This window comes from Peromyscus leucopus, chromosome 1, assembly GCF_004664715.2.
Source record: "Peromyscus leucopus breed LL Stock chromosome 1, UCI_PerLeu_2.1, whole genome shotgun sequence".
Classification (NCBI taxonomy): Eukaryota; Metazoa; Chordata; class Mammalia; order Rodentia; family Cricetidae; genus Peromyscus; species Peromyscus leucopus.
Window position 1 is genome coordinate 136,412,704 of NC_051063.1, and position 24,555 is coordinate 136,437,258.

Consider the following 24,555-nt stretch of genomic DNA (forward strand, 5'->3'; position numbering starts at 1 on the left):
TTACTAAAGTCCCCAGACCACAGTGCCCACATGTGATGAATAAAATCACAACAGAAAAAAAAAAAGAATTCAACCCTACATGAAAGCAGAAGAAATAGCTTGACAGAAACCAATACAGTCTCTACTAATCTGTGATACTTTGTAACATTTCTGTTTTCTTTCTACACGCATTCATACAATGAATAAAAAGTCATTTTTCAAGTATTAAAAGTTACACACACATTTTGTTTATTGTTGTATGAGTGTGTGTGCATGTGACTGCATGTGCTATGAGGTGTGTATGAAAGTCAGAGGATAACTTTAGAACATTGCTTCATTCCTCCCACCACGTGGGCACTAGGGATAGACATCAGATCTTCTAGTGTGGCTGCAAACACACTTACCAGTTGAGCTTTCTCATAGGACCTCACTGAAATATTTTCAACTGTCCTGCAGATCCCACAGCATTTGATTCCTAAATGTCATCTCCAAAAACAAGGGTACTATTCTTCACAGCGACACCACAGTATCATACTCCAAAATGTAAGCCCAATAAAAAAATACAAGCAAATGCACACTTCATATATAAATGTGTCCATGTAAATCTGCTATTGGATTGTCATAGGTTCCCCTAGTTAAATTGATGAGCTCAAGGTTCAGAGAAAGGCCCTATCTCAGAAAATAAAGTGGAAAATGATTGAGGAAGACACCTGATATCATACTCTACCCTCTGTATACACATGTACTTGTATATATGTGCACACATGCATACATACACAAAGATGGCAGTTAATAGAGAATATGAATGTGAGATATAAACATTACATGATTTAGCTTATCTAGTGATTACATGAATATGTGATCACATATTATTTATGTAATCAATTATGAAAGTGTCAGAATAAAATGAATTAAGTCATTTAAATTTTAGATTTTTTTATTACTTACACATGAAACTGTAGTATTCCTCCAAATTAGATACAGAACAAGCTACATTATTTGTATAAGATTCAGTAGAAATGGAAGGCTTAGAAACAAATTCATGATGCTTTACCTATAGCTATGGTACTGATGTAAAGCCCACTGAATCAAAAGTAAATACATAATAAAATAGTCTACTCTGGGGGAACTCGATAGTGAGAATATTATACATCTATGTAACTAAGATAAACACATATTGATGTAAATTCTTAACCCTTTACCAGATAATATACATTTTAATTTCAAGACTTTAAAGAGAAAAAATAAAATATACCTCAGGAAAAATGATAAAATACAATAAAGTTTATTTAATTTTGAAATTTCAAACTAATTATTAAAAACACTGAGAACCAGCATATAAGTGAGTTTAAGTACAAATTCTTAAGAAAAAATGTAAGATACAAATATTGGGTATGCTCCACAAATCTAATTAAGATTATAAGGATATTAAAAACAATCTATGTAAGGAGGATTATGTAATTATATTTTAATTTAAAATGAAAATATTAAAAGTTAAAAAGAAAGTGATAAATTATGTTAAATTTATTTCACAGTACCTAACATAAATACCCTAATTAAGTTCTCAATATTATGAATATTACGAAAGAACATCTAGTGTAAGGTTATAGATACAGAAGCATTTTGGTGATTATAAATTACAAAACACCACACAGAATACTAGTTAGCATATTTTAAAATCAGAATAAAATGAATACCACCCTTGGGATAGATACAAATTACAAAATTATCTCAGAAAAAAATCTAAGAAACCTAAATAATGCAGCAAAATGAGAAATAAATACTAAAATATGTATACAAAGAGCACTGAAATTGAATTTGGTTTTAAAGATAGATAGTTGTAACTGTTTAAAGATTGGTAGTTACTCTTTCAATTGCCTCGTCAACCACTTCTCTATCCCACTACACTATTAATAGCTCTAGGAAGTGGTCCTACTAGTATTTCCAGGACAGTGTTCTGTTTGTACTAACTAATCAATATCAGATTTTCGTTAATGTGATTAGAGTGGGTGGCCCATCCATAAGCATAGCAATTATCTATACAGGAAGTGCTTACAGCATAGCTTAAAACACTAAATCACAAGAAAAGGCTGTCAGTCAATAGATTTCTACCTCTGTCACATGAGAAGTTGTACAAAATCTGCCATCACTGGACATCAGTCAGTAGTTAATGGTTGTTGAGAAAAATGGAAAATAATTTTCTTTAGTGGTGTAGTCACAACTAGCAAGTTGACCATACTCCTATATGCAACCCTAGTTAAGCCATGGGTTCACCCAAGAAAATAAGTAATAAGAAAACTTTGATGTTGTCTCTTAAAATTCAAAACTTGATTCTTCATTTACATATTTATTTTTCTAGTTTACTGAAAAGGTTTAATTAACAAACATTTTTTATAGTTTAGATTTATTACCATGACTTAAATTTTACTTAAATTATAAGTAGAAAGGAACAAAAGTAGGAAGGAACTAAATAGAAAAGGGAGGGTAATCAGCAGGAATAAAAGAGAAGAAGAGAGAGTAGCAGACAGTGAATATGATCAAAATATATTGCATACATGTATGAAAATGTCATGATGAAATCCATTATTTCATATAATTAATATATAATAGCTAAAAATCTTTTCAAAGTATCAAGCAGCCCCCCTTTCATTCTGAACAATGCACAATAAAGATGTGATGCCAAGCACTCGGACAAAAGCTGAATGGAGTCATAAAAAGAGACCAAATCATGAGTGCTGCACAGTTACTGAATAAAGCCAACCTCAAACCCAAAACCCACTCATCCTCTTCCAATCCTGACAAATACTCATAGAAACATATTTACTTTAGAGACTGTAATTTTAGTTTCTCTATTGTATATAATAAAAATAAAGAAAATACTTATCATGGAGCCGCGAAGAAGCTGCTAGCTCCACAGCACTACTGAGAAAGGAAGTATAGCCCTAACATCAAACTGAATGAAAAAACTGGAGCTGCCAATGGAGATAACTAGATATCACTAAATATGATTTATTATGGGATGGAAGGCAACTTAATTTAGTAACATTAAACATCAATATATTTAATGACAATAAGTAAAATATTAAATCACTGTAATAAATCTAAACTATAAAAATAAGTGTTAATTAAACCTTTTCAGCAAACTAGAAAAATTAATTGTAATAACTTGAGAATGAGGAATCAAGTTTTGAACTTTAAGAGACAATATTAATGTAATGTCACAGATGAAATGCAGAGTAATATAAGAATAATATCTCTATTATCATGGTTTCTCAGTTATTCAAAACCTTTGCAAAAAATTGCAAAGCCATGAACTATCAACTTTCAACTATTCAGCCTAAAGGGTAAAGCAAGAGAGAGGTCCCAAATAGTACTGTTACTGGCACTTGAGCTGGTTTGGGGGAACCTATTCCCCATGATGGGTTGCCTTGTCCAGTCTTGATGCATGGGGGAGTAGTTTGGACCTGCCTCAACTTGATGTGCAATGCTTTGTTGACACCCATGGGAGCCTGCCCCTTTCTGAATGGAGGGGGAGTGGATGTCAGGGAAGGAGGGGAGGCAGAGGGAAAGAAAAGAAGGAGAGGAGGGAGGGGAAACTGTGGTCTGGAATATAAAATAAATGAAAAAATTAATAAATAAAAAAGTAGACAGTGAGGAATATGTTTAGGAAACCTAGCATATCTCATGGTTGCTCCAAATTCTTCAACATCTTGCTTCCAGATTTATATGGTTTTTAGGCACATGTTTTCCATGGTTGTATTTTCCTAGTGTATGTTTGAGTATTTCTCTACCTTAGTGATCTAAGCTGTGATGTTTGATTAGGCTGAGAGAATGTTACTAGGCATGAGGCAAGTAGACCCTTGAGATGTTCCTGGAAGGTATGAATAGTTCATTCCCATGCTATGTTGTGCCATGAGCACATGTCTAAGGTAGAAGGTCCATAAGGAAAGACATATGAAAACAGTTTTGAGATGAACTTAGTCTGAAGCAGAGCTTTCCAAATCTAGTCCAAAGTACATTTGGCTAGTCGATCCCTGAGCTGAGGAACTCATGTTTATTGTTTTAATTCATTTAGTGATATGTGGTATTTCAATATTGAGGTAGTGATTTAATAACATGACTTGAATCATTTATATAACTCAGCAAAAGAAGAAACTGAAATAAGGTATGGATATTGGGGAAAAAAAGGGAGAGGGCGTTGAAAGCATAGAATAATTGAGGGTGTTCGGAGGGGGTATGATGTACATGCAATGCTCATGTATAAAATTCTCAAGTAAATAAAACAAAACTTTAAAATTAAAAAAAAAAACAAAATCACAAAATCCACCTTTTAGGCTGATCTAAATGCCCATGAAATGCCTTGTGTCATATTCCTGAAGAACAGCACATTGGGGCAGTTTCTCCACTTTGTCAATGGTTATCACAAAAGCAGAAAGCAGCCAATCACTGAGCATTTTATCTGTGGTGAAGTCCAAATTAAGATGTATTGTAAATATACCAGAATATAAAGTATACAATAGTTTTGTGACACGCTATAAAATATAACTACTCTAATTTCATGTTGATCATATGTTAAATATTATTTCAATATAATGAATTATATGAAGTTTAATAAAATTGACTACCTTTTACCATTTTAGTTTAGCTGTACATTGTGGTGATATTTTATTTGTGATGAAAGGTGATATTTCATTTGTATATTAACAAATAAAGTTTGTCTGGAGATCAGAGGTCATAGCCAGCCATAAACAGAATTCAGGTGGTAGTAGCACACGCCCTTAATCCAATCACATGACAGGCAGAGTGTCTGTGTATTCAAGGACACACCCAAGCATGGTGACACACGCCTTTAATCCCAGTACCAACCACAGAGACCTGGAGGTCTGACTATACAGGCAGTGTGGCTGGACTTAGAGCCAATGAGAAGGCAGAACAGGAAGGCAATAAAGGAGCAGGTTAGACAGGAAGAGGTTCTCTTGGGAAGCTTTGGCAATGTGGAAGCTAAGGTTAGCTGGCGCTATTGCTCTGATCTCTATGGCTTGCACCTCTGTATTTGGTTCTGTGTTTCTTATTTAATAAGACTGTTTAGAAATTTATCTATGGTACACATTTGAATTTTAAATTGTTTAATTAACACATAGCAATCATATACATTTATGGTGCATACTGATATATCAATACAGGACGCAATGTGAAATGATCAGATTGTAATAATTTTTATAGCTACTACCTCTAACATTCATCTTCCTTTGGCATTAGGAAAAAGCAAAATCCTTTGTACTCTCTATTCTTCAATTTGTAATTGAACATTGTCATTTATAGTTACTGCATTGTACAACAGAATATTAGAAGTAATCCTTCCCATCCAACTGCACCTGTGTGACTTACACTATATGTGTGTATCATATTTTCTGTTACCTGTTTGTAAAATTAGGTATAGTGAGGAATGAAAATTAAGTGAAAAAAGAAAAAGAAGAGAAAAGTGAAGAAAGGAAATATTACAAATGGATAGAGGATGAGACTTAGCATTGAGCAGACATTCAGGTCACTGAGGGAAAATAGTTGATGTCAATAGAACTGTTCATTAATGTGGGGGGCGGGGAGAGAACCAGAACCTTCTATGGCATCCTAAAGTAAAATTACATTGGTAACATCTGAGTCCAAACCACAAATATTTAAGAAGAGACAGAAAGGGCCTCAATGACTTGGAGGTAATGAAAGATTTTAAGACACAAAAAGAACAGATTATAGCAGCAGGGTTGCACACGTCTGCCTAGGGAAAAGTTGAGAACTTCGGTTCGTCAGCTAAAACTGACTTTAAAGAAAGGGAAAAGGTACATAAGAGAACAGAATGAATAAAGGCAAGATTGCTCAGTACATACAGCACTTGCAGAGCAAACATGAGGTTTGGAGGTTAATCCCCGGCACCCACGTAAAAGCCGAGTGGTCATGGCATGGCAACCCTGCTGTAATGCCAGTTCTTCAGAAGTATAGGCTGGAGGTCTCTTGAGCAAATTGGCTGTCTACATTAGCTGAAGGGGTGAACTATGGGTTTTGCAGGAGATCTTTCCTCAGTAAATAACATGCTGAGAAATACAGTTAAATGTTCAATGTCAGTCTCTGACTTCCACACATACCATCACATAGGTGCGTGTGTACTGACATACACATGTACCCACACACAGGAGGAAAGACATGCATGCACGCATACCACACATGTACTGACACAGACTGACACATGTAGTGAACACAGCTACATGTGCCCACCACAACACACATCCATGTATAAAAGACAAGAAAGAAAAACAGTGAATAAATTGTGACATATTCAGAATACGACAATGAAAAAGGAGTGCCATTGTTTAACCAGCATGATTTGAACTGTGTATTCTTGACTGCTAAAATGAATAATAGGAAAAAATGCCACATTGTGGTTACATTTATATCAAATTCAAAGACAAGAAAAATAATATATTGATTAGATATTGAATGCATACAATTTACAAGCTTAGGAAATGAATATCATACAAGTAGAGTCAGTGTTCACTGCAGGGCTGAGGGTTGATTGTACACCTAGTGAGGACACTGGCGGACTGCCAAGTCTTGAGCCTGGCTCTTTTCCTAGTCTAATGCTAGAGACCAGAGTGTTCATCTTATCATCATCCTTTAAACAGCACACATGCCTTTTAGATGGTATCTATTTATTTGCTTTACATATTCTGGATATCCATGTACGCTTAAAAATAGTTGATCATAATTTTTAAAGAGAGTGAAATAGAGTGTTCTGCTCTGGAAAATGTTACATCAGAAGTTAATGTATTTAGATATCAATAACATCATATACATAGTATTAAATCCAAAAAAATCTATGAAGTGATTTCAAGATACAGTCAAAAGATTAAAAACATTTAATTAAAAAGTCTTCACAGATTAAGAGAGAAACATCAAGAGCCAAGTTGGCAAAAGTCATGAATTAATCATTCACAGAAGAAAATGCAAATGAATTTAAAACAAATAGCGAAAAGTCAACTTTATTAATTAAAAAAATAAAATTCAAATGAAATTAAGTATTTCCCATCAAACCATGAAGAAATGTAGAGTCACAGATGTTTCCAGGAAAAACACTTTGCCAAATTTGAAAAGTGCACAACGCCTGTACCTAAGGTTCAGAGATCAGAGCAGAAGAGGGGGCAGAAAGAATTTGTGAGAGGAACAGGAAGTTTGCAGTGAGGTTGTGTCTCCTAGAAATGACAGAAGCTACCCCATAAAATCTCAGACTTCCTAAACACGACCTGAACAAGAACAATACCAGTAGACATGCTAAGAGGGACAAGGGAAAGCTCATGAAGCCTTAACCATATACAAAACACCATAGGTCACCAAAAAATGCTGAGAACAGAAGAAATAGTCTTCACCAGAGAAAAGGCACATCAGTTGATTAACCAACACCAAATGGTCAGCCCTGAAGAGATATATACTAACAGTGTCCTTTGAAGTCCAGCCTCAAAATCCCCTTCAGGATTCAGAAAAGATGCTACAACAAGTGAGGGAAACCTAAAAATCTGAGGGTGAAGAAATGAATCAGCTCACACTGTTCTTCATTGTTCTGTCTTAATTCTAATTCTCTTATCCTAATTGTCTATAATTTCTTAGCTCTAATTCTCTGTTCTGATTCTAATCCTAATTTCTCCTAGCTTCTCTTTCACTTAGTCTAATAACATTCTGTTTCACAAAAGGCTTGAAGCAATAATAAAAATTACAAGAGTTACCTCTCATTGGTAAAAAGCATATTCCTAGGGTAAGCAATAAGGGCAGAGACATTTACCATGGCAACACAAGGTTCCAAGGTTACAGGAGTGAGATTGTAACTAGATGGGGGCGGGCAGGGGAAGCAGGGTCCAGTGACAAACTTTGAGACATGGGTCTATTGTCAGAAGACTTGGCAAGTGAAGAATTGTCATGCTTTCCTTAGAGTGCTTTGTGTAGTAACCTTGGGAAGGCACCTGTGACTCTGACCTTGTACATAACTGTAAAGTTTTAAACTTACAATCTATTTACAAAAGGCTTTAGTCAAGTTTGAACTTGCTCTGAGGTAAAAATGAGCTGTGTGCAGTTTGTGTTAGACTAAGGAGAGATTGTTAATTTCTTGTATTAGTTTAAGCAAAAGGAACAAAGCAGGCTTTAAGTGTCTACAATCCACGTGGGACAATAGATATGGCTATGAAGCGCAGCCTAGTATATTTTCTATATATCAAAATTGTACAGCTAATGAAAAGTATCTTCCTGACCATCCATGGATATATGCATGCCCATAAGGTTGAGAAGCAACCATGAGATTACATATACATATTTCATGAAAATGCATGGTACTGGGGAGATGTCACAGCTGTTATTGCACAGGAAAATTACAGATAAAAGCAACATTATTAAGCGTCAGTGGCCTGCAAGCCTTGTCTGACAGGGTATCCCATCTGAGAATTATTCCTCTGGTGGGTTGACATCTGAATTATCAATTGCTATAAGCTTATTTGCATCCTGGCCCGAAATAGCCTGTGATAATGGCTCCTGACAATATACAAGTAATATTATACAATTATACATGCTGAAAAAGCTGTATTTATATATTTGCTTATATGTATGAATATATACATATACATATACATATATATATACATAAATGCATATATATGGGAGGGATTGGAGTAAGGCAGGGGAAGGGAGAAATGATGTAATTGTATTATAATCTTAATAACAAAAATATTTTAAATGGTACTAACACTGACCTCATAATCCAAAGTTAAAACTCTAAAAATGTAACGAGAGATATAGACACTGACTTATTATGGAGTTGAGCCAATAACTTATTCTACAAAAGAGGGGTAAGATGAATCTTCAAAACTTTGAGAAACAGTTAAACTTGTTGTTATATATGTCATACATATACTAAGTCACCAACAAAGTAATACACTTTTATTGTTGCTTTATAAACTATAACAAGGAAATGGAACCAACCTAATTTTCTATCAATCAATGAATGGATAATGAAAATTTGGCACATATATAAAATGGGATGCTCTTCAGCTCTAAAAAAATGAAATATTAAAATCTGTAGAAAAAATGGAAGGGCTTAGAATGTATAATTTTAAATGAGGTCACACAATTTCAGAGGTCACCCATTTTCTCACCCTTATTCAGATCCTCAGGTATAATATATACATATAAATGTAAACAAATGTACTTGATGGTACAGTGTAACACATCAGAAGCAGAACAAGGGAGGGTCAATATTAGGTGATGAGGAAGGACTGAACGCAGGTAAAGGACATGTAAGTCATGAAAGAGGAAACAAAGTTAATTGCTTTCCTAGTTTTAAGTGTCATGGGATTTTTTTCAGTTATGGTGGTGAAAAAGCACACAGAAGAATATTTGATAGTAAAAGGTAAAACCTAGTAGGGAGCTCCAATGCTTCAGAATCATTGTTCTAACTGTCCATAGAGACATGCAGACTTTGTATCTGATTAATTTTTTATGTGGGTGTTTGTTTTGTTTTGTTGTATGTAAAAGTTCATTATGACAAAGTTTTAATAGAAATTAGTATTCTCAAGTGTTCTGAATGACAAAAAAAATTGCTCACAATAGACAACAAATGCAGCAAGACAGGTCTGTTTGCACAGACCACACACACACATGCAGAGTGTGCTGGAAAGAAATGATGGAATACTAGCAGAGGTTTCTTCTCGTTATAGTCTCACTTCTATTTCCCAATTTTATACAAACCTGACTGTGTTTATAAGTATAAACATAACATCTAGAAACATGTACACCATCATAGGTGACAGTTCCACTCTCAGAAATTCTGGATTGCAAAGGCAGAGGGTGGATGCATAAATGCATTTTTGGAAAGGATTTGTTGATGTTGCTGAGCTCAAGCCATAATGGTCTAACTGGGGCATCTGTCTAGGAAAAGGCCTATTTTTCCAGATGGTGTATAAGAGATGTATAAGAGGATGATGTTGATGGGGTGAGCATTGCAATAATAACTGTGACACACATATAGAAGACTACAATTCACACAGCACTTCCAAGCACGTTATCTCTTTCAACCACAACAGTCCACTGGAGAAAAATGTAACAGCAAAGCCCACATGCCATCCACTTTCCCACTCTCAGTCCAACATATGCTGTTGGATAATACAAGAAAGCAGAAGATAAGAACATTCTTATGAGGAGTTCACAATCTGTTTAGAGGAATTAAACCTGCAAATAAAGTGCATTATATCAGGAGGCTGAAAACATTAATATACTCTGGTTTCCAGGTTTTCTTCTTCCCTGATAGCTTGCGAGAGCCTGCTTTTCTTGCTCAGTAAGCCCCAAGCCTGTTTCTGCAAAAACAGGATCAGCAAAAACATTTTGGTTCTATAGACATGCCTTTCCTCTTGACTTCTGTCCTCTGGAATAGGAAGCAAAAACAAGAGTTCTAGGGAGTTGCATGGGGCAGAGAGGAAAGGAGAAATTTTAAGGCAACTATGCTGTGTTGACCAGAAGGTGGAAGACTAAGAGGGAATCTCAGAGCAGATGTAGTGTAGAAAATGCTTGTCTTTTAGAACACCTTTGCAATCATGGTAAACAACTTATGTCAACATGGCATAACATGTGGCTATTAAATTATTTCTTCAACCAACTCATCTGGCTTGAGTATGAGCACTAATCTAGCACTTTGGAGTTGTTTCTACTCACAGCAGAAGGCATTTGCTAAAAAAAACAATACTGAATCATTGTCTGTTCTTCTTTCACTGAGTCTCAACTTTTTACAAGAAGTTTGCAACTAGATCTGATCATTTTGAACATCAATCTCCAAGAGTACCCTCACCAATTCCCATGTCATATAAACTATGCCTTTGTGCTGTAGGTACTTCTTGAGAGTAGATCAAAATTAGCGATGAGCTCCTAGTCAATGGAGTATACAGAGGCAATGGGATACCAATTTCCTGACTTGGAGTTTTTAATCACCTTCCCACTTATCTAGTTAGAAGAAACAAGATGCAATGTTCAGTAAGCCAAGATACTCACAGGAAACAAAGGTGTCTCCCAGCCAACTGCCAGGCAGGAAGAGTCCTGGCAACAACCAGAATTATCTTGGATGTTGGTCTTTGCCACATTGAGCCTTGAAATCACTATAGACAAGCCAATGCATCTATGATAGATTGTAAGACACCAGAAGTACCCAACCAAGCCCTAGCAAAATTGCCCTGTAGAAAGTGTGATCCTGTGTACCAATCTCATCTCTGAATTGCAATGTGATTTTCACTCACCAACAGCAATTAACATGTCATAACATTACCTTTTCTTTCATTTTGCTCTTTTTCTCAAATATTTCTCTTTTCCTAATCCCTATGATACTATTCCCTAAGGCAAGTTTTTCCAATCGAGTTATTTAGACACTAAAGCTCCATGCAAACAACACAGTATATAAGGCTAGAATAGATTTCTGAGGTAGAAGAGAACATGCTTTTACTGTGCCTATCCAAGTCCATTACAAAATAGAGCAAGAGTTTGGCCCTCACAATTTTTTAGCTATACCTGCATATATATATATGTAGTGGGTAGCCATTCCAACTTGGTTCTGGAAGTTCCAACCCCCATTGAGACTCTGGCAACTGTCACGCCTACGAGGCGGGGCGAGGGGAGGCGCCTGGGGACCCGAGAGCTGGATGGGCCAGCGCTCGCGCTGGGCGCTCTCTCGTGCCGGGACGCTGACCAGTGCAGATTGACTGTGTAGAGCTCCGGAGAACACCGTTGGACTGCATTACACCTTCCCCAGACCCTGCGACCTACCCATTACTTAATTTGTGAGTTTCGCCATTAAATAAATATCCTTTTAACTACGTGGAGTGGCCAAAATAATTTCTCCAATATCTGGCGCCCAACGTGGGGCCCGAACCCACGACCCTGAGATTAAGAGTCTCATGCTCTACCGACTGAGCTAGCCGGGCTGGTTGGGCTTCTAAGACATTTCCATTTGGAAGTTTGTCTTTTGGCACAAAATGGCCTACTGGGCAAAGAACTGCCCTTGCCTTGATGGCTGACAGTACAAATGCAATGCTCTCCTTTCTGGACAAGCGGGACACAAGGAAAGCGACCACTGTACTCTGCCAAGACAGGGTAAGATGGTCTTTCAGAAATCCTGCTTCTGAAAATGGTCTGTCAGATACTCTAGGCCTGTAGCCAATTTGAATGCACCAACAATGCTGAGAAACATTAGGTGACTGTCCAGGCTGCCAGCTGTCTTGGTCTACTCTTGCAAGATTCCCGAAAGTTGCTTGCATCCGTCTTCCATTTCTCAGGTACCGTTATATTCCTTCTCAGGTCTTTGATGGGATTGAAGACTAGCAGTTATAGTTACAACTTAGTATATATAATATCTTAGATAGAACTTATTAAGTATTAGGTTCAGGTTCTTTAGGATAGGACACCTTTGAATGATCTTTATAATATGCTGTTTACCTATGCTCTATACTTCTCTGGATTTTAGTATGTGTTTCTTGCTTGATATTGTTTGCATTGGTTGTAGTTACATCTTATCTAGGTCATTATCTCTCATTATTTCTGGACGATATTTGATAACCATTCCTTTGTATATAGTCTTGTATTAGTTTAGAACCTTCTTATTTAGACAAAAAGGGGGAGATGTAGTGGGTAGCCATTCCAACTTGGTTCTGGAAGTTCCAACCCCCATTGAGACTCTGGCAACTGTCACGCCTACGAGGCGGGGCGAGGGGAGGCGCCTGGGGACCCGAGAGCTGGATGGGCCAGCGCTCGCGCTGGGCGCTCTCTCGTGCCGGGACGCTGACCAGTGCAGATTGACTGTGTAGAGCTCCGGAGAACACCGTTGGACTGCATTACACCTTCCCCAGACCCTGCGACCTACCCATTACTTAATTTGTGAGTTTCGCCATTAAATAAATATCCTTTTAACTACGTGGAGTGGCCAAAATAATTTCTCCAATATATATATATGACACATATGACACATATGACACAGAGTGATTCAAGCTTTAATGTGGCCCTCATGTTCCTGAAATTAGTCATGTAGGAAATCCAGGGAGAGTATTACTCCCATGTAAAGAATCAAAAAGTGCCAGATCTCACACCATGCTCACTAAAAGTTAAAGATGTACATAAGGGCATTTTTAAGGCATACCCACCTAACTATCATACAAAACAATGGATACTAACAGCTGAAACATTACACATCTTTACCTCAGTGGGAAATGCTCAGAGAAGATCTGAAGAGAGAATTCACTTCTCCTTGCACTTCACCTCATACTTACTTTGACCCCAATCTTTTTTTACATGTATATGTGTGGTGTGTGTGCATACATGTTCACAAGTTTTGGGGCATGAATATGTGTCCATGTGCAAATGTGTGTGTGTGTGTGTGTGTGTGTGTGTGTGTGTGTGTGTGTGTGTAAAAGCCAAAGGTTAGCAATGGCTGCCTTCCTCAATAACTTTTCACCTTACTTACTGAGTTGAGCCTGAAGATCAACAATTCTGGCTAGTTTGGCTAGACATTTTTTCCCCTGGGAACCCCTATCTCTGCCTCATAAACATTGGGATTTGGGGCACTTTGCTATACCAACTTAGCTGTAATGTGGGTTTGGGGCATACAAAACTCTTGGTCCTCACTCTGGCATAGCCATCACCTTATCCACTGAGCCATCTGTCCAGCCCTGTGACCTCCATTCTGAACTCTCCTTGCTTCCACAATCTGTTTCTTTCAAAACATATCACAATTGATAATTTTTTTTCATTTTTGTGACCCTTTGTCAATATCTATTCCTTTTATTGATATTTTTATTTTATAATTAATTTAATTTTACATATCAGCCATGGATTCCCCTGTCTTCCCTCCTCCCAGCCTTTCCCACCAAACCAACCCCCATTCCCACCTCCTCCAAGGCAAGGTCTCCCCTGGGGAGTTAGCCCAGCCTGGTAGATTCAGTTGAGGCAGGTCCAGTCCCTTCCTCCCTACACCAAGGCTGAGCAAAGTGTCTCAGCATAGGCCCTAGGTTCCAAACAGCCAGCTCATGCACCAAGGACAGGTCCCCGTTCCACTGCCTGGGGGCCTCCCAAACAGTTCAAGCTAATCAACTGTCTCACTTATCCAGAGGGCCTGATCCGGTTCCATGGAGGCTCCTCAGCTGTTGGTTCACAGTTCATATGTTTCCACTAATTTGGCTATTTGTCCCTATGCTTTTTCCAATCATGGTCTCAATATTTCTTGCTCATACAATCCCTCCCCTCTCTCGCTGATTGGACTCCTGGAGCTCCACCTGGAGTTTGGCCGTGGATCTCTGCTCTGCTTCCATCAGTCACTGGATGAGAGTTCTATCATGACAATTAGGGTATTCAGCCATCCGATCACGAGAGTAGGTCAGCTCAGGCACTCTCTTGCCTATTGCCAGTATTCTATAGTGGAGGTATCTTTGTGGATTTCTGCTTCTTCCTATTCACCTGGGGTCTTCATATATACATTTGTGTTATGTAGGTATTTACTCCAAGTTTAAGCATTTCTTCCTGGAGGTAGAGAGAGAATTTCCCAAGACTCAGGAAGCTGAGAAAACTTAAATAGTTCAGAAAGCTTGTGAAATTACAGGCAAAGGAAGGATAGAAAGTTATAGGATTCATAAGGCCACTCCTCAGCATTATGAAAGCAGTAAACAGTTGCTGGAGAAAGATGACTCTTCCATGGAGCTGCCTGCAAGTTGTGTTGGAACCTTTAAGAATGCAGCTTTCATGAGTCTGTCACCCATGCTAGGGTGGGCTTTTTGATAATGCAGCTGCCTTTGAGGCACACATGATTCCATAAGTAATCCCCATAAACTCATTGGTTCGCCAAACTAAACTTGAAAGAAATTGTTTCTTTGATCTGTTGCAGGTACCTTAACTAGAGTGAATAGACATTTGTTGACATCGCCACAGAAGAAAAAAAAAAAAAAAACGCAGTGGTGTATCTTGAGTTATCCATTGAGTTGCTTTTCTAGAAAACCATAAACCCAATGAGGGCAGGGATCAGTATATTTTATCCATCCTTCTGTCTTCAAATTGAGGGTCGGGTGAAAGCCTCTTCTCTATAGAGTCCCACACTGCAAATATGTCAGCTGCCACTCAGTGTCTTCTGTATGTACCTCATAGGGTCTAACTTCATAGTTCCCAGGTGATAAAACTAGGTCTTATCATCTGAAACCTAGTTTGGGTTCAGTGAGGACCTTGGGCATTGTTTGCATTATTAAGCAGTATTGAATGGGTGAGAGAACGGAACTGTGCCTTGAGAAGGATCAAAGGGGATTCCATTGCTGTGTTAAGAAAGGTGATCCGTTCCTGCATTGCAGATTTATATTCCTGATGGAACAAGTGTCCTCTAAGCCAGTGAGATAAGATTTAAGGCTTCTGACTCACAGTGATTCAGTAATCTAATAATACTCTCATGGTGAAGACATTACTATGAATTTGTTTTAAAGATGTATTTTATGAGGGGAAAGGAAGGTTTCATTTCTCTCCTTAGTAACTGGAATGTCTAAAGAGTAGAGAATATTCTAGGAAAAGAAAGAAATCTTGATAAATTAAAGAATTCTTTTCTCATATTGAATCACCGTCTAGATATCCTCTGTGTTTTAAATTGGAATGTATGTGTCTGATAACACATAAAATTTCTTTTATTCTAGGGATAGGGCTGGTGTCCTTAGGAAATCTCTGCACCTACCTTGTTCTCAACAGCATCATTTCTATATAGATGTAGAGGAAATGGGGAAATAGATTTGTGTATATTGGAATGGGTGAAGACGTGTCAATAGAGGGGAATTTAACATGAAGCTCAAGAAGCTGATGTTTTGGGACCCCTTGGAAACACACTCCCTTCATTATTATAAGATTTGCAGAATTGAGCTCTTTTTTTCTTCAGCTTAAACTAAATGTATTTTAATGAGTATATAAAAGCACAGAAATTATGCACATTTATATGCTACATGCTGTTCAAAGAGGCTTTTTCAACAGCGATGAGCTAACCTTGCCATCATGCTTCTCTCATATTTCTGCTTTCCTCTTTCCTCTGTCATATCTGAAGAATGCTGAGGTAGTGTCTATAGGCATCCAGATACCCACCTTCAGGAAGTGATTTACAGAAGCATTGAGGTACCCATATACAGATTATAGTGACTCTTGTGTGTCATTAGCAAGCATTTCAGTGTCTGAAGGGTTTCTAAGAACTCTGTTAATAATTCTGACTTCACTAACTCTTCCAATATCAAGATACAAAACTCAGGGTTAGGCATTCTACCATACTACAAACACATCCCACAGCCCTTAGCCCTGAGAACTGGAAATGATAGGACTCAGTGTTTGAAACTATCGTGCTTTTAGATTTCATACTGTAATTGAGCAACACTTTTTCCCTCTGTGATTTGTTATGATTTGTAATGTCTTTTGACATTCTAAGTAAATGTTCATTTAAAAAAAAAAAGCTGTTACATCTTTCCCAGGGAAGACCTCATTTCTAACAGCAGCACACAAACTTTTTCTGGAATAAGGTAGATGCCAAACTCTTCAAGGTCCTTAAGTAATCCCTCTTGCAGGAACATCGACCAAAGCTTAGTCTGTTCCTATAGCTTCTAAACTTTGAGCTGAAGCAGTATCATCTTCCTGGGGTTACCTCCGAGGCAACTTGAACAACAGCTCAATCCAGCAGAAACTTGTCACTGATGATTAAGTCAGAAATAAAAAAGATAAAACAAAGCAATATTCCCTGCAACTCAGAGACTAGGGCAAGCAAAAGAATTGTGGGAAATCTCTGGGTGCACTAGGATTGAGAAAAAAAAATGAGAACCATTCATTCTTCTCTTAGTTCCACCAATTTCTTTTTTTGAACAAGAATGTATTACAAACCCAATGAAATGTGTTTTTTTTTTTTTTTTTTTTTTTTTTTTTTTTTTTTTTTTGTCTAATAGAACAATGTGCTGTTTGCCTTGTGAGTCATACTTTCTCTCTCTACATCCAGCATATGCCTTTGAGACTACCAGGAGGGCATGCAAAATGGAAAGTGCCATCTCTTGTTACATCTGTGTTTTCGGGGGGAAAAAAAGGCAAAGAAAAGCATTGTGCAGGAGCTATTCGACTCAGAAGAGAAACAAGGAGTAAAACAATGAGCACAATGGTTGGTGTGGACTTCTCAGTTATATTGACTTTAGCTAACATGTGGATTCACCTGCAGTGATTGTTTTGAAACACAGTTAGCATTTTGAAAGTTTATTCTGTCCTAGACTGCTCTCTCCCCTGTGCCATGGGTTTGGCAGGGGCACATGTGCTAAAGGGCACACATGCGAAAGCCAGATGACAACCTGCGAGGTTTGGTTCTCTCCTTCCACCATGTAGGTTCCAGGGAGTGAGCTCGGGTCACCTGGCTCAGCAGCAAGCCCCTTTGCTCACTGAGTCATCTTGCCACCTCCCTCAATTTTGTAAAGAACAGTTATACTGAGCAAGTTTACGTACCATACAATGCTTTTATGACATACAATCAATTTTAGTGTATTCCCACAGTCGTACAAACACTAACCCTCTTCACTTTTAGAACATTTTCATCACCTTGTGGAGAAATTCCACACATTAGTGACCGCTCCTCATTTCTGCTCCCTTAAGCAACCACTAGAGTGCTTTTTCTGATACTGATTATTCTGTCCTAGATATTTTCAGAAAATTGAACCATTTTGTTGAATAAAATATGTGACTCGTAGCCGGGCGGTGGTGGTGAACGCCTTTAATCCCAGCACTTGGGAGGCAGAGCCAGGCGGATCTCTGTGAGTTCGAGGCCAGACCGGGCTACCAAGTGAGCTCCAGGAAAGGCGCAAAGCTACACAGAGAAACCTTGTCTCGAAAAACCAAAAAAAAAATATATATATGTGTGTGTGTGACTCATGACATCTGGCTTCTTTCACTTAGCATGTTTTCAAGATGATTCTTGCTGCAGCATGGATACTTCAGTGGCTTTTGTAACACCTACTCTATGGATATACCACATGTTGTTTATTGATGGTGTCACCTGTGCAGCTACCTCATCAAACACAAAATGACATCTGAGATAGGGTTATATATGTGCGTGTGTACTTGTGTACTCTTGAATATGGAGGTCAGAAGAGAGCCCTCTGTGTTTTTCCTCAGTTGCCATCTAGATTTTTTTTTTGAGATAGGGTCTCTCTATGACATGGAAATCTCCAGGTAGGCTAAGCTGGTCGGTGATCCCCAGAAATCTGCCTGTCTGTGCGTCCCCAGCTCTGAGATTATGAGCATGTCTTACCACATCCAGTTGTTGTTGTCTTTTTGCTTGGTTGATTTGTTTTCATCTGTTCTAAGGATTGAACTCAGGTCCTCATGCTTGGAAGCAAAACACTTTACCAACTGAGTTACCTCTCCAGCTCCTCAACAGAGTGCTGATTTGTAACCTAGACACCTTTTTATATTTGAGCACTGGCCCATTTTATGTGTGCCTAGTTATTTATAAAATCATAAGTAATACAGAACAGGTGATGTAATATAAAACTTTCAGCAAAAAAAAATGTTTCAAATACATGAAATATCTAAAGTTGTCACTGAAAATATCAGAAAAATGGTCTTTTTCACGCCTCAGAAGTGAATTCCTCCCACTTATGAATGATCTCCCTGAAAAAAAAATAAAACCACAAAATTTAAGATAAAAATTCTGCTAAAGAACCAGGAGTCCAGTATTCTCTGGACAGTGTTTATTTATTCACAGTTCACTATGTATAAGTTTCTATTTTTCAACAGAAGAAGTGCATAAAAGGCCAGGATTATTCACAACACTAACGACAGTCTACATTATGTCATAGACAAGGTCATCTTGACATAGATGTTTTTGTCCTTTTAAGTTAGGAGCATGTAACTACATTCCATCAGAAAATAATTCATGGTGCAATCAAATGCAGAAAAACCAATAAGACTTATCTTAATGATATAGATAGCAATTAATGAGTGTGTAGAAGCCATAAAGGCTAATGATTCACCTAACTTCCATCGATTTATTTCCACATAAACTAGCTTTGCTTCTTCAGAGCTATACTTTTGTGTCAGTTCTAAATGATAGTTAGATAAACTCTTTTCTGTATAGTTTTTTTTTTTTTTCAGGTATTTTCTTGGTCTTTGTTGGTAATTTTATTATAATACACTGCATGGGTTTATTTTAACCATGAGTGTTGAGAATGTATGTATCAACCTAATGCTACCATTCAAAATGTTCACATCTGCATTTTGTCTTTAAATATCACTTTCATGTTTCTGGAGGAAGCATTTTTGAAGTAATAAGTGAAACATGCAAGTGGCTCAAGAATGACTAGTTTGAAGGAAAAACTTCTCCATAAAGACAATTATGATAAGGAAGAAACATGTTGAATGAGTTTGATTGAGGTCAGCCTTCACAACACAGCAACACCCTTTCTCAGCACTATTCTCCAAAAAAAGCATGTTCTCCTCCTTCTCTCATACTCTGGCACTCAATCAGGTACATTCTTTTTATGGGAAATGATGCATGTTAACTAAAATGTTCCAGTAGGCCTCAAGTCAAACCATAGATAAGAGATGGGTAAGACAGAAACACAATTTTTTAAATAAATAGAAGAATGCAGGCTTTCTATCTTCCCAGTAAATTTGACTCTGGGAAAACTACTAAGTGTCTTTGATTTTCCCTCATTCGCGACCCATTTGAGTTGTGCTATAGTTAATATACAATATTACTGACTCTCTTATGGACTTTGAAAAGATTAAAACTTAGTGTTGAGTAAATTCATCATAAAGAGTGCTCAATGAATGTGAGAACACTCTTTCCTATGCCCAACCCACATCTCCCTTACTTTCTCCTAGGAATCAGACATGGGACACCATCTCTGAGATGTATTGACTATGGTTGGAATAAACAGTCAGGAGAACTCCATTAGCACCACCATAAGATACTATGCCAATGGCTCACTGATCTCTATATTTGGTAGTGGGGAATCAAGCAGTTTTCCTTATATAATTCCAAAATCACTGACCATATTTTTGTTTTATTTTGAAATAAAAGTTACATGGCCCTCCTGGACTTTTAGAGTAAACACCACTTTGTTTTTGTGCCATGGTGGAAGAAGCTGAAACACATCACTGGCCAGGGCAAGAGAAGGGAGCTCTATAGTAAATCAAGATGAAGTTCCTAAATACACAGTGTCTGTATGTGTAGAAGCCTGTGGAATCAGTCTACTTGGTAGCAAAACCCCCAAATGATTCCTATGCACATTAACTCTTAAGAAACTTGGCACAGCTCCCCTCCACTTCAGCACTACTGCCTTCAATTTCCCTTGTCTAGACCAGATACACAATCCAAGGAGCCCTTGTCTTTTATTCCAACACCTCAGTTCATTCCATTGCCAATGGCGAAGTCTGGCTGAGTTTCCCAAAATCTATCATGCAGCAGGGAATCTGTCAGAGCTAAAATCGGTTTCAGCAGCAGCCAAGAGAACAAGACTGGGATGCAAAGGAGTTGGATTGGTGATGCTTGAGGGATGCAAACAAGGCAGGTCACAAACCTACTTCTCTTCACCCTGTAACTTGTGTGCTGAGCAAATAGGAGAATCAGAACCAGAATGAGGAGACCCTTACTGCCCTCTTCAAAGCCTCGCATTGCAGAATTTAAGATTCCGAGTTTAAGAATCATGTGGCAGCAACACATTTGCAAATGTGACAGCAACTTCTTTGCTTATTGCATCCCCAAATTCTATATGTATTAATGTAATGCAAATTAAGTCTCCTAATGAGAATTATAACAGAAGGGAAATGACCAGAAGATCCACATAAACTGTTCCTCTTCATCTGTTTTCTTCATTCTCTCCGTTCTGTTTTTCTTTTCCTCTTAGCAATGAATTGATTAGCACTTGATCTGAAGGAAATGCATTATCTGTCAACTCACTATAAATATGAACGGGAAATTCTGAGGGAGGTTTTTTCTCTGTTTCTTTGGCATTTGTTTCAACACTGCATGGATTTATTCTGAAATGAGCTGGGAAGTCAGTACTATAAAAATGACTAAATGCAAGCATAAAGAAGTAAACCTTTGTATCTCGGACTGAGCTGATGGTTATCTAGCTGTAGCTCATCTCCATTTTTATTGGCATCAAATTATGCATCTGTGTGTGATTCAAAGGGTGCTTTATTTTACTCCTCCCCTTCCAAATGTGTGAGGTTGCGGGGGCTCCAGATAACTTTGTATGAGCAAAAGGCTAAAGCTCACCTTCAGTTTGGAATGTCCTATCCACAAAGATAGACTGATTGACAGATGTGCATGTATTCACAAGATTCAAAACATCTGGGAAATGACAGTTAGCCCACAAGGATCATTTTAGTTTAAAGGAATCTTCTGCACCTAAACATATACCAACTTTTCCATTTCATAAGTAAACAAAATAAAAATGGTTTCTCCTTCTTGCTGTCTTCTGAAGCTCCAACTATTTCTGTCTTGTTTTAAAATGTTTGGGACTGTGAAAAACTGAGAACAGACCATGATATCTTTCATAGCCAGGCAAGGCTCCAAGTAGCTGGATTGCATTGCATTTAGTCGAGTTGTTGGTCAAGGAGTTCCCATGGAAATCCCCAAACAACCTAAGCTGATGCTAGGATAGAAGGGTGCTCTCTGAAAACTGACAGCAGGGACCTACTGCTGAGTACACTATTCACACAAGTTCTTGAATGTACAGAGATCAATCCAGTGCCCCCATGGAGCTTTCACTTGTATGTTCTAGTCTCCTTGATGCAAGAAGGTACCCTGCAGGTTACAGATTGCACCTGGACACCAACCCAGCCATAAAACTTTTGACCTTGCCTGAAAGATGTGCTGAGACAGTGTGGAACAGAACTTGTGGGAGTAATCAACCAATGTCCAGTGATTTAACTTGAGTCCCACTCCATGGGAGGGAGCCCTTGCCCTACACAGCCTTGATGGCCAGGAACCAGACACTAGATAACCCAGAGACCTAGAGTAGAAACAAATACAACTTGCAAATAAAAAATTTAAAGAAAAATCAATGAAATGATTCTTAATGATATTCTGCTGTATTCATCGATCAATGCCTGGTCCAGTTGTCTTTAGAGAGGCTTCCTCTGGAAGTAGCTCAAAGCAGATGCAGAGAGCCACAGCCTGGCATTATGCAGAGAGAGTCTAATTCAGAGGTCTCTGTTAGGCCCCTTCCCTCAGATCTCCAGGAACCCCAAGGAAGAGGAGGAAAAAAGTTTGTAGGACAAAGAGGGTCCTAGAGAATATGGTCCACCAAATCAACTAAGCAGGGCTCATACTGGCTCACAGAGACTGAAGCAGCAAGCAGGGAACCTGGAAGGGTCTGGATGAGGTCCTCTGCATGTATGTTATAGCTGTTAGCTTGGTGCTTTTGTGGGACTCCTAACAGTAGGAGTGAGTATGTCTCTGACTCTTTTGCCTGATCTTGGTGCTCTTTTCCTCCTGTTGGGTTTCCTTGTCCAGTTTTGATATGAGGGCTTTTTCCTTGTTTTACTGTATCTTGTTTTGTCATGTTTGATTGTTGTCTTTTGGAGGGAAATGGAGGGGAGTGGATCTTAGGGGAAAGGGTACATGGGAGGAAGCTGGAAGGAGTGGAGGAAAGGGAAACTGTGATCAGGATGTATTGTATGAGAGAAAAAATTATTTTCAATAAAAAGAAAAGAAAACAGAAACTCGAAGAAATGAAATGAAATGTTGGTAGCCAGGGACTTGTGGCTGTTGGGGGATGCAATAAATATCCATAATGATGACAATTAATAATACCCTTTGTGCTTAAATTTTACTATGAAATTATAGTAGATAAGTTTTACTATGTGCGGTACTGGGGATGTGAATTTGCTAGATTTGGGTCATTACTTCACAATGTATATATGCATCAAAACATCAGACTGCCACCTTGTATACATATGACTTTGCCAATTATACTTCCATGAATCAGACAAATTGAAAATAGTTAAAGAAAAATTTCAATGAGAAAATATTTTAAACCAACAGGTGTGTTTAAGGATCTGGGTTAACACATTGAAGCATCCTGTATTGTTGGCAATAAAACACACTGTATATGAGGAAAATCAGCACAGAATCATATCAGTGCTCAGACAGAAATGAAAAGAAATACTTGGGATACTACACCTGCCTGAATGAATCTCAAAGAGCCTTCTTACTAGCTTGACAGTTCCTCAAATATGACCCCTAAAGCACCAACATCATCTAGGTAGCTGGTTAGAGAGAAAGTCAGTTGGTGGGGTCTTCACCTCAGGTCACTCAGAAGCTCTGGAAAGAGGACTGGTGAAACCCTGCACAGGGTTCTGGGGCTGCTGTGAATAGAGAAGGACCTCACCACCCCAGAATTGTCTCTGGGCTTCTTTTACTACTACTTGACTTCTTCTTTAGTGACATTTAAAAAATGAACCCCAAACTTTCCTAAATGGCATGGACTGTGTGTGTGTGTGTGTGTGTGTGTGTGTGTGTGTGTGTGTGTGTACTTCTTCATCCAGCAATACCTATTAGATGAATCTGGTGATTGGTGGATGGACACTGTCAGATACTGTGATTATAAAATCTCAAATAGAGCTTCTGATGTCCAGAGGAAATGAAGTGCTCCTCAGACAACTGTGTCCTCATAAACATTGCCAAAGACACTGCCTCAGTGCCCTTTAACCCCTCGTGTGCCAGAGACTAATGACCCTTTCTTTAGCAACTCCCCTCCTTTGTAATACTACACATGTAATGTAACCCATCCTTTGCCTCAGAGGGGATGTTCTTGCTTTGCTTCCTCACTTTCACTGTCAGACCCGTCTTCCCTTCAGCTTCATTTGTTTACATTGTCTCCTCTAAATATACCTTCTCTCTAATTACCTTTTCTCAAACCTTGCCACTGCTTCTCAACTTTATTTTTTCTAATATTGATTCTGGTTTCTTCCTTTTCTCACCAAGATTAAAAAATCCCAGGCATTTCTGTGCCCTTCCCCAAAACTCCAGCATATGTTTTTAATTAGAATACATGTCATAAGCTGGTGTCTACAGCATCTCATTTTTATTCCTGTTGTCATCATATGGGTTCAAAGATTATCTTTCTAACTATCTGGCCTACTTTTTCCCCCTCTTTTCCTATATCCATTCTCAAATGAAAGACATACTTTGATTTCCTGTCATATTGTATATATTAGTTACCTTTTACCAAAACAATGGACAGAGATTCATTTCCAGAAATCTTAAACTCGGCATCATTAACTTATTTACTTCAGAAGTGGTGTGGGTTCATCAGTGTCCCCAAGACAGGATTTTTTTAAAAGATGTCTATAATTTGATTTAAAAACAAAACAAAACAAAAAACTTTTGTTGGACCTTTCCTCCTGTGCTCCATGAATTTTAATAACTCAGTGCTCCATTTCCCAGATTCTATTCTTTCTTCACAGTGATTCTCTTGTTTGCATCTCCCACATACAGACCTCATTGTGTTACTACCCAGCTGA

The 24,555-nt window shown here is 38.1% G+C and overlaps 1 protein-coding gene and 1 non-coding gene across 2 annotated transcripts in view; both read right to left on the bottom strand.

The window, feature by feature from the left end:
- Positions 1-24,555, bottom strand: part of Agbl1 (ATP/GTP binding protein like 1) — an 830,193-nt gene that overhangs the window by 267,009 nt on the left and 538,629 nt on the right. The window lies entirely within an intron of this gene.
- Trnak-cuu lies at positions 11,900-11,972 on the bottom strand. Its single transcript has one exon. It is a non-coding gene; the product is annotated as a tRNA-Lys (tRNA).